General features: G+C 42.9%; 1 protein-coding gene across 1 annotated transcript in view; it reads left to right on the top strand.

Moving 5' to 3' along the window:
- Window positions 1–2,871: 2,871 nt before the first annotated feature.
- The window catches only part of PRICKLE1 (prickle planar cell polarity protein 1), a 65,342-nt gene continuing 56,980 nt past the window's right edge, over window positions 2,872–11,233 (top strand). Inside the window, exon 1 of the mRNA XM_085043453.1 lies at window positions 2,872–3,068. The gene's annotated coding sequence lies outside the window, so the exon portion shown is untranslated. The remainder of the gene's footprint in view (window positions 3,069–11,233) is intronic.

The following is an 11,233-nucleotide window of genomic DNA, read 5'->3' as shown; positions in this document are numbered from 1 at the left end:
CTTTAAAGATAATAAGAAATATTCAAAGTATTCACTGGAAGAGGTAGGATTGGAAAAGAAGATCTGATGGATTGCTCTAGGCATTTCCTTCCAGGGTACCTGTATGAATCTGTACAGAGACTTTTCTCCTACTTCAAAATCACACAAAAACTTTTCATACTTCACATTTTTAACCTCCTGCAATAAGGGCCAAAAATTGCATTCCTCACATGAAATTAATTATAATTGTCAGCAATATTTTCTACAGAAAAATTCAAAATAAAGAAGATATTTGAGAAAAGCCTTTTTCATAAAATGGGCAACAGTCTCATGGAAGTTGGGGATTTTACTATGTTACAGTACCAAAGGTAAGACTCAAGCTGCTTTTAAACTTGCTTATCAGCAGTTTAGTTTTTTTCTTGCACAAATATTTTTTAAATATTTAACAGAATTTTAAGTTATACAAATAGATATTGTAATTCTGGGCCCTTTTTATGTGCAGGCTTTCCTTATACCCTCTCATAACCTACTCCAGTGTCAGACTAGACCCCATGCTCACATTATCCACACTTCAAGAGAATGGAAAATGCATGCAACTAAAAGCTGTGAACAGTACCTGAGGATAGTCTGCAACAAAATCACAGGACAGCCAAGCAGTTCCCACAGAAAGGGAAAAAAAATGATGGAAGTATTATGGTCCCTTTCTCACTAATTGCATTTGCAGGTTGTAATTTTTCATCTTTCCGGCTGTTTGCATGTAGGTGTGTTTTCTCTTGGACACAAACAAAGTCCTGTAGGTCCAAAGAGAAAACTGTCTGTACTGTTTCAGGATTACAGTTAGTAACTTGGACATGCTTTATTTCTGTCCATGTTGTGAAAAACAGAGCAGTTTATAACACTATTAAATCAGCCATGCTGGATTTGCATTGCAGACATGGCTGTAGAATGGGTAAATTACATTGCTGTAGCAAACTTCCCAGGCTAACCATGTGGTTAAGTAGAAACTAGGAGTTTATAGCTTAATTAGAGGCACTTGTAAGTGAGGATCAGATAAACACATATACAACTTAAAAGAGTGCATTGGCCATAAATTCTTTCATTCCAGATTCGAATCTGCTAATATATGACATCAAACACCTTTGACAAGGTTATTTAAAAGCCAAGCAATCTTATTTCCTATGTCTTTGGAACACAAAGTGGGAAGAAGTAAATGACAGAAATCATGCAGTGCTGCCAGTGGAGCCTAAACATATTTAGATCTTTGTGATAAGTGCTACAGAAATGCCTGAATAGGTGGCAGGGAAGAACACAAGACAAAGGACAAACAGCTCTATCGCAGCAGACAGCCCATTTGCCATCTTTGCCACCCTTTTTTTCTCATTCCCTTTACAATTAATTTTACAATATTATTATATAATTTTCATTATGCTATATATTTTGCAATGTATTTGGGGTTTTTTCACACTCCTGCTTCATCCTCTGTGTTTTTTCTTAAATTAGAGCAGAAATACAAATTCATTCTGATGGGAAGAGTGATAGAGGCTGACTCTTCGGAGGTTCCCCTCATCTCTACAAGTGCCTATTCTTTTTTTCTGAACTTCAACAATGCAGTTTGGAAATATTTATTTTCAGACTTGGTTAATATTTAAAAGGAATTGAAAAATTAAGATTTAGAAGAGCACCCACGGTTTGAATTGCAGTTGAAACTTCCAAGGTGGTAAGCAGTTTTAACGCTATTGACTGTAGCAAAATTGTAGCCTTTGGCTGTAGTCTGAAGTTGTTTCCTGTGAGTTACCTTTTTATTTTTTTCAGACGCAGAAAGATTATTTTGACCAGACTGGAATACAGATAAACTTATTCTGCTAACACAGGAAAACCAAATGTGCTTCAAAACACTAAGAAAAAATTGTCATTTCCATTTCCTCATGTAATTCCTTGTTTAGAGAATCAAGAGAGGCACTGCCAGAGACACACCTTTATACAAAGCAACTTTTGAGGTTCCAAACACATTTGTTTCACCAAGTAGGGCGAGTTTGTGACTGCTTAGAAGTCACTCTGGCAAAATTATTCTCACCTTCCAATTTACACCAATAGAAAAAAATACAACATTGAGTTAAATGCCGTCTTATTCTTTGATGTTTCCATAGAGGGTTTAAACACTGAGAGACCACCAGAGAACCAGGAGCTCAATCCACGTTGCTTAAAGAGTTAGGTGCGAGCAACAGGACGTGCTGCAGACTCCGACAGCTTAAATAGATATCAGAAGCGCCGGTAACGACGTAAGGAAAGGGATTTACACGCGTGCCTGGCTACTTCAGTAGACGGCAAAACTATCGCCTTCGTCTAGCCGTCTCGTTCGTGTTGAGACCGGGGCTGCTGTGGGGAGCGCCCACCCCCGCCAGCCCCCTGGGGCGGCCGCGGGCTCCGCACCGCCTTGTCTCCAGCAGCGCCCGCTCGGGCGGTGCGCAGCCCACCGGCAACCCGCAGCCGGAACGGGCTCCACCGCACCCCTCTGCACACACCAGCCGAGAAGTTTTTCATTCCCTTTCCCCCTCCCGCTCCCTCGGTGAAAGCTGGCGGCTTCAGAGCTCCGTCCGACCGAGGGAAAGGGAGCGCTGAACCCGCCCGTGCCCCGCCCGCTCCCCGGCCTTCCCAGACGGGGAGCACAGCCCGCTCCGCACGGCTTCTCCCCTGCGCCCCTCAGCTCCTCACGGCCGCGCCTCCGCCCGGCCCCGCCCCTGGCCCCGCCCCGCCGGCCCGCGAGCCGCGGCCGCCCCGGCCCCACGGCGATTGGCGGGCGCGGCGGGCGGCAGCCAATGGGCGCGGCGGAGCGCGGCCGGCGCCGGGCCGGGCGCGGGGCTGCCGAGCCCCATTAGGGCGGGGAGCGAGCGCGGCGCTCGGGCAGTCGCGGCGGGGCGGCCGAGGAGCCTCCGGGCGGTCCGTGCGCGGCGCTGCCGGAGATGCGCGTCTGCCGCCGGCGCTGACTCCGTGGGACAGAGCCGGATACCAGCTTCCCCCACCGCCGTCTATGTGACGGACCACACCGCCGCTCGGGAATAAGTCGCCGGTCCGGCCGCGCTGCGGGGAGGGTAAGTGGCGGCTCCCCGGGTGAGGACTGACGGGCAGCCTGCGGCGGTGCGGCGGAACGCCCGGCGGGTTTGGCGGAGCGCCGTCCGCAGCCGGCACCGTGCCGCTGGCGGCGGAGCGCTTTCCGGGGTCCTGCGCCCAGCCCGGGGCTCGTATAGCCAGGGCGCTCCGGTGAGGAGCCGCCCGGAGCTGGCGCCGTCCTGCGCGGAGTTGTCGGTCGGGGCTGTGGGCTTGGGAGAGCGGGGGAGGTGGTGGGGACCGCAGGGCGTCCTGCCGAGCCGGCGGCGGCTGTCGGGAGAAGGTGTCGCGGCGCCGCCGCCGTGCCAGATCGGTGCGCCCAGCGGAGCGAGGGGCGCGCCGCGGTCGCCGCTCTGAGTGAGTGAGTGAGGGTCCAGATGCGGGAGCTCAGCTGTTGCCTGTCAGTGCGTGACAACTGGCCCCTTGCAGGCAGCCTGCGCCCTCTCCCTTATCCTGAGCGAAGTGTCCGCCTCCAGGCGCCCTCCTGCCCCGAGCAGGGACCCTGGCGGGGTGGGAACTTCTGCCATCCCGGCGGCATCTTCCGCGCTGCTCGCTTTAACTGGGGGGTAGTCGCCGTCCCCACCCCTGCAGGCACGGGCCTCGCTAAAGTATGCGTTTGTGCTTTCCCTTCTTAATGAAGAGAGCTTTGGAAGGGCGACGGATCGTCCCCGAGTCCCTTCTCCCAGAATATTTATGCCCACGGTGAGATTTCAAACTCCATCACCCACCATTTATCGATCGGCCGCCTGGGCTGAGTCCGGACGCCTTCGCTGTGGTCCGAGCCCGGAGCGGCTGGGTCTGGCCTTTGACAGGAATCTGTCACTGAAGCCCAGCGGGGGTGACCGAGGAAGGCAAAATAAAGCACCCGCCAGTACCAGTGCTTCGAAATGCCATCAGCTGGAGAGCGAGGAAACGCAGCGGGGGGCGTTTTACAAGCTCGCTGAGAAATGTTTATACAGCGGAATTTAAAGGTTAGCAATGCATAGTCCCAACACGCTAAAACCTGGAAGATGGCAAAAATAAATTGCTGGCATTATTGTGGCAAAATTCCCAGTGATCACTGTTTAGCTGTTAACTGAGATCTTTAAACTACATATTTTGCACGGCAAACTCTAGAGTAAGTACTGAGATTTTTCGAGCAGGATGGTGTTTCCCCCACTTTAGCTCTAGTTATTATTATTTCTAGGAGGAATTAAGGTAACTTGTACTATTTCTTTGCAAGACATGTATCACAGTGGCCAGGTTTTCATTCCGAGATGTGAGTAGATCAGAATGAGGCTGGACAGGGAGTGAAAAGGAAAGGACATGGAGAGAGCTGTTACTTTGATGCAGTGACAGATCCTTTCATTTCTCCCTGCAGAGCCCCGGATGAGCCGGGCTGGTGCAGTTCTGCCAACAGCACAGTTAATTGTGTCCTGTAAATCAAGGTCCACAGAGCTGCTCTCTTTCTGTACAACAAAAGGTTTTGTAATGAGTAAGCCCAGATCAGTCATATAAAAATTTTAACATCAACTGGGCAAGGTGTGTGTGTGTAAGGACCTTACAGGGTTAATAGCTAAACTATTAAGATTGGAGTCAGATGTGGGTAAAAGCAACAGGAGAGTCTGGTTTTTCCTAATATCCTGTAGTATGATAACTCTGAAAAAGGTAATTGTTTTAAAAAAATCTGTTTCAATTTAAGATTTATTAAGCAAGAAGAAACTTACGTAAACAAAAGAATCCCTTTCTTGTTTGGAAAGGCAAGAAATGGCTAGAAATGTCATCTGAACTTAGACTACAAACTATGTGTGGATTTTCATGCATATGTGCAAGAATGTTATTAATCTCATTTTCAGCTAGCTTATTCTCTACCTTAGGGGGACTGGGGTGTTTAACTCAGGCCTTTGGCAAAATGGCTTCTGTGCTTTTAGGTTTTTTTTTCCCTAGCAAATGGTTATTTCTAGCATTTTCATAAGACTTTAAAATAAAGGAACAAGACATAGCAAGTGCCTTCCAAAGAAGGAGAAATGGAGGGGGTGGGAGAGGGAGTCAAATTTTACTTACATATGTTGTAAATTGGAAATGTAAATTTATATATAAGGAGAAGATCTGAAGAATGACTTGGCACACTAATGACCTGGCTTTTTGGAACTTCAAGAGTTTGGTCTGTCTCCCCCTATGGTTATAATAAGAGATGAAATGCATTTGGCATATTTAATTAATTAGCATATGAAAATAGGATGACTTTTACTTTGTCATTGTTTTCCTGTGAAACTTTTCTATGTTAATGAATGTCTATATTTTACGGAGTAATTTAAATGTCTTTGCTTCATGTTATGCTTTTGCAGACTGGTTTGACCCTTTCTAATGCTGAAAGCTTTTGTATCATAGCCTAAAAGTCCTTTCCCTTTGCCGTATGAATCTTGCGTAATAAATAGGTTGTCAATTACTGCTATACACAGCTTCTAACAGAGCAGACTGAAAGTTGCTCTTAAATGTAATGCCTCTATTTGCTTGGGTGCTATGTCTTGTGCATTCCAGAGTTAATTGGATGTGCAGTGATGAATTTCATTTAAAACAAACAAACAAGCTGGGTTGTGTTTCTCTTTTCTATGACTACTTTATCCTAAAGTAAAGAGATCCCTGCTGTCGGGAATGAAAACATGCTCTGAAACATTACCTTTTATTTTTTAACAGTTGAGAAGCATCATTTGTGTTTCTGGGAAAACTGTTGTATGATACAATATTGTACTAAGAATGCTGGATTGAGATGTGTCCCTAGTGACCAAGTGGCTTATATCAATATTCAGTTTACCCCCTTGTATTAAGACTTAAGCTTCAATTTGGCCAGCACTGGTTTTTGCTTATGCTGTTTAAACAGAAGTAAACTTGAGGTTAACTCTAGCCATTAGTATATGCTTGGTGTAAGCCATGCGAGCTTAGGTCCTGCTCCTGGAAATGTTTACAGAAATGAGTAGCTTTTACTTGTGTGCTTAAATTGTTTGGATTAGGAGTTGTATAATGGGAAGAACCAGCTTGGAAGGATACAGCACAGCTATTGCTCATCTTTTCCTCCTCCCACCTTATGGCTGAAGAATGATGGGAAGAAACATGTTTTGCAAGGAATAGCACACTGAAGTCCTGGCATTTCTGGCAGAAATTCCCAGATAGACTATCAGATTAGTTTGCCAAAATTACATGCTTTTTTCAGAAACAGCTCTTTGGCTGCTGGTTCATTGACAAAGGATATTTCCAGCTACTGAAGAAAATTTTGCAGGTGGTCTGCTACAACTCTTCCTCTTTGTACTTTACTTGTTTGCAATATTCACAAAATACATTATATATATTTTTATCTGAACTGAAAGAGCATGTGACTTCTCAGCACAAACTGACTATGCTCCTCAAACATGGTCTTGTGCAAGGAGGTTTTTCTAGATGTACAAAATGAGTGAAGTGCTCATATACAAGAGGTAAGAGCCAACACAAACATTTTTAGTATTTTTAAAATATCTGTAAATGATGGCTTTTTGCTAGTTTACCTTTTCTTGGAACTCTGCCTGGAAGGCTCCTTAAAAGTTCTTAAATACAGCCATGAGGTTGGTCAGTTGCTTTTCAAGATTGTTTCGAACCTATCAAGCCCAATGTTTTGCTAGCTAGTAAACCTGAGTTAGACAGTCTCTCAGGTGGGCCTTTCACTTCCAGTGGATTACATATCAACAAATGCTGGAACTTTGTTATTTCAGTAGTTCTGTACCAAAGTAGTGTACTCTTGTCTAAGGTCTGTGTTTGAAACATTGATTTATAGCACTTGATAGCTCTTGCTGTTCTGCCTTGTGTACTTCATTCCTTCATTTTTCTCTTCCCATCTCTCCCCTCCTTAAGATGTAAGAGTATTATGGAGTGTGCTTGTAGGTTTGTATCTATAACAGATATAACAAGTTTTATTCAGTTGCCCCCCTTTTTATCCAAGTACAGATCCCACAGTTTGAAATTACTGTCTTTGACTGTGGTCAATTTTTTTTTAATGTTTCCAGTTACACACAATATTAGCTTTGTGGAGTGGTTGCACTCCAAAAACTCATTTTCAACTGCCATACAAATACTAAAGTATAATTGCTTGCTTTTATTTAAAATAATTTTGTTTCCTGTGATGTTTTTGTAACCACATTTGAGTTTGTTGCCTTCTAATCTTGCATCAAGCAACCCCAGTCTTAATATTACGTGATTCCAGAACTAGGCTTCTCTGTCGGCGGCATGCCAAATCCTGTCTAGTGTCTGTGTTAATGTGGTGTATATGAAAACTGACTTCTCTGTGGATTTGAGCACTGATTTGTATAATTGCAACCAGCATGATTAAAAATCTGCATGTCAATATCATGATGCTTATAATAAAACTTACAGATTTTTTTTTTTTAAAGCAGGATGATGTTAGTCCCTTAAATTTTCTTTGAGAGTCTTCACTGTCCAAACACCTTCATTTCTGAATGTATTTGAGTGTTTTAAAAAGAAAATAAGAACGTTTGCAGTTATGAATATAGCAACGTAGGCCTTGGATCGTGCTGCGTGGTAGGACTGCACCCTCTTGTTGTGCAGGAAAGCTGCATCTTCTCTCACTAGTCTTAAAAAGACTGATACAAAAGACTTGGATCTGAATCTTTAAACATATCTAGACAAATACTTGTATACCATTCCTCAAAGCACATATCCCTTCTGTATTCTGTGATCCCTGCTGGAGCCCTGTAAGCCCCCTCTGACACAGGTGCTGTTATTGTTCAGCTTTACCCATTTTGCCCTCCCCTAATCTCATCATTAACAAAGTACTCCTGTGACAGTGGTAGTGCTGGCTCAGCAAGAGGCTCTGGCGAGGCACCCAGGCACTATTGCTCAACCTGTCCAGCACTTGGGCTTGTTGGACACTGCCCTCACCCATGGCCCATTTCAGCAGCAGCAGAGACACACAATAACCATGGCGCAAATTGAAAGCCACCTTGCACTTTCAGGTGTGGATCAACTTGTCTAGCAGCAGTAAAACCTGACTTGTTTTCAAGTATGTTAAAAATTAGTGCATGATTAGTGAAGATATTTTTTAAGGATCTCTTTTTGTAATCAAGTGTTAATCACACAGAAGTTCAAAAGTGTTTATGTAAAGAAATTTCATGTTGTGTGCATACTTTAGGACTAATATATTTTTACTTTCAGACTCTTTGCAGGAATTGGTATTTTCATATAAAAATAAAAGCTTCACATGCTGGGATGACTATTCAAAGTATGAATATTTATATACTTTTAAATGAATTTTATGGAGGCGCTAAAGAAGTGTCTGAACCTAGCATATTTGCATCTCTATATACAGACTGCTAAATAAATTATGCTAGGTCTAGAACCTCACTGGTGAATTGCAGATGTCTTTTGTAAAAGTATACATATGGCTTTCCAAGAGCTTTGAACTGTTTCCTCATGTTTTGCTCATCAGAAAGATGGTATGGATAACTTCATTGTGAGAGGGCATTTTTCCAGTCTTGTTTGCAAAGCATAGAGGATCTGTGTGGTAAATATTGAGTTTTCATTCATCCTCAGGCTGAAATGAGCTCATTCTGTGCATATGGAGTATGAGAAAAATAGATACAAAGGATATGTTTATATTTAATAAAATTAATTGTATAAAGCAAGTGTAAAGAAACTTACAAGCCTAAACAGCTTGGCAGGCCAATAGCCAACGAATGTCTTAGAATACTGCCAAACATGTAGAAAGCAGACCAGGCTCTCATCTGTTGTGAGGTACCAAAAAAGTATGTAATTTCCAGCCTCATAAGGATGTTGTTTACCCAGGATGCAGCTTTGTTCTGTTCTCTCAGCAGCTCAGTGTAGGTTTGGATTTCAGCAAGTCTCTGCTAGGAGGTACCACTACTTTTCAGGAGAAATGTGACTGCCTAAAAAAGCAAGAAGTTGTGTTACAGCAGCTCTCCACAGACAGATCTCAGAGTGTGGCTCCCTTTTTACAGGGTATTGGCCTCTCCTTAGGAGGCTCTGGAGAAGGAAGATGTGTACCAGAGTAACATCTGAACAGATGAGAGAACATCTGAAGGGTAAGAGGGGCTGATGTATTGCTGTTGTGTTCAACTATGAGCTGCCAAAAAGCTGTAGAAGCACTCTCAGCAAAGGATGCTGCTGAGTAGATTATTGAGCTCAATGGTTTCTTTAGCTGCTTGTGAATCCAGTAAATGTCAAGCTTTACACTCAACCTTTCATACAGCCCCTCTGCTTGGACTATTTGTAGGGGGTTTCAGGTGGTGTGAGGCTGAAGTTCAGTGGTCCAGGCTAATAGCCCATTTTGTTCTCAATGTATTATTTTCCAGTTATATAGAACTGTGGAATTCATGCAAGAACAGCTCATGTGGTTTCAGAGTAGCTGTTAATATATTGAAATTGAGCAATACATGTATTTGATTGAACTGAAGTGACCACAGTGACAAACAGGCATCTGTTTCATTGCTGCAGATTTATTGCTTTTCAGATTTCTTTGCACAATGTCCCCTGATACTCAGAGCTCTATTATCTAGTTCTCAATCTGCCACCTTTTAGGTTGTAATTTTGGAAGATTGTTTTTTTAATGTCTCCCTGTCTTGTATTGTGCTGTGACTGTTCATAAACATTTCTGACCTATTAGGGGGTGTCTTATTAGCCTGGCACTGATGCTGTGAAGAGGTACTGACATTATGATGGCTCTTTCACAAAGGTGTACTTGGTAGCCTCATTCTAGGAACTGAGGTGATACCAGGCTCCTGTTCATTTAAGGCTCCTTATTTTTTTTGGCTTTTTTTTTTTTTTTTTTTACTTTGATGCATAAGTCTATGTTCAATATCTAAATGCTACCTGCAAAACACTCAAAGTTGGATATTCAAGCACATATGTTTGTTCTTGGGTCTCTTTCTACCTTCTGAAGGCCTCTGGAAGGCATGTCTCATGAAAAGAACATGTCTCATGAAAATCAGCAGGTACCCCTTCAATTATGCAACGTTTCTTTCTGCAGGTAGAAGTCATCCTCCTTTCTGCAATTCGCTGCATTTACCTTCATTCTGCTTTGTTGTGTACTAAATCAGCTGATACCAAATGCAATTGTGAGAAGATAATCTAGACTTGTTTTTAAAAGGAAACTGTTGGCACATTGTCCTACTAGAGTGTTGCGGGGAGACTTAAAATCTGCCATGTGAGCTGTGACATGGATTGTGCACATGAGTGAAAGTGAAGGAAAAGCATTTTCAAATAGGCATTACAGTAATATTGGGTCACTGTTGTGCTCTAAGTATGAATTACTTCAATTTTGCATTTCTGTGGTATATAAAAACTGATAAAACAATGAATTAAGTCCATATTCCCTCTGTAAAATACTCAAGCTGTTTCCCTTGAACTGTCACACAGTTGTGCAGAGCTTAATTGGGGATATAGAGATATTTTGAAAATATTTGGGTTTTCTTCTTGCTTTTTGGTTTTAAGTGAGCTTCCCAAATCAGCCCAATCAGTACAGAACAGTACACTGACTATGTTTGTGCACAGTGGGGTGGTGAAAGAGGAGCTTCCTAACCACATGCTGCTACCAAGAAAAAAAAAAGCCAACAAAAACATAGACCATAAAGCTGTAACTTCTGTTCTTCCATACCTTGAAACTATGAAGTGATTTTTGTCACCTATGTTACATACAGTACTTTGCCTGCCTTGAATTCCAGTCTCAAGTGTTGCTCTTTCTAATCTCTGTAATATTAGTTGTCCAGATGACCCTGAAGAATTTTGGAAGATCATCTGCTTGGGCTTGAGTATAAATGATCATTAGGCACTGTGTCTGGTGATATAAGTAAGTCAGACCTCCACTCTCACTTCCAAGTTTCTAGGAATGGAAAGTCTGTATCTTTCACAAACAAAATGGCCTGCTCTTCATTTTATAGAATAACTGTAGAAAAATATAAATCAATGATGCTGTTGGGAAAAAAAAAGCAATATTTATCTCTAAACCTAGTTTTTGTTTGTTTGGTTTTTTTTAGAAGCCATTTTAGTGACTGGGCTTCTGACTTACTAATATCAGTCTCAGATCTTTAAAAAGAAGCCCTGAACCCCCTGGATAAGCTACAATTTCAGTTCTTCCCCACCCCCAGCTAGAGCCTCTTTGCCTGCCTTT

Source organism: Lichenostomus cassidix, chromosome 1Aa, assembly GCF_008360975.1.
Source record: "Lichenostomus cassidix isolate B80296 chromosome 1Aa, HeHo_3.0, whole genome shotgun sequence".
Taxonomy (NCBI): domain Eukaryota; kingdom Metazoa; phylum Chordata; class Aves; order Passeriformes; family Meliphagidae; genus Lichenostomus; species Lichenostomus cassidix.
The sequence above is the reverse complement of the archived record's forward strand: the minus strand, read 5'-3'. Positions and strand labels throughout refer to the sequence as shown.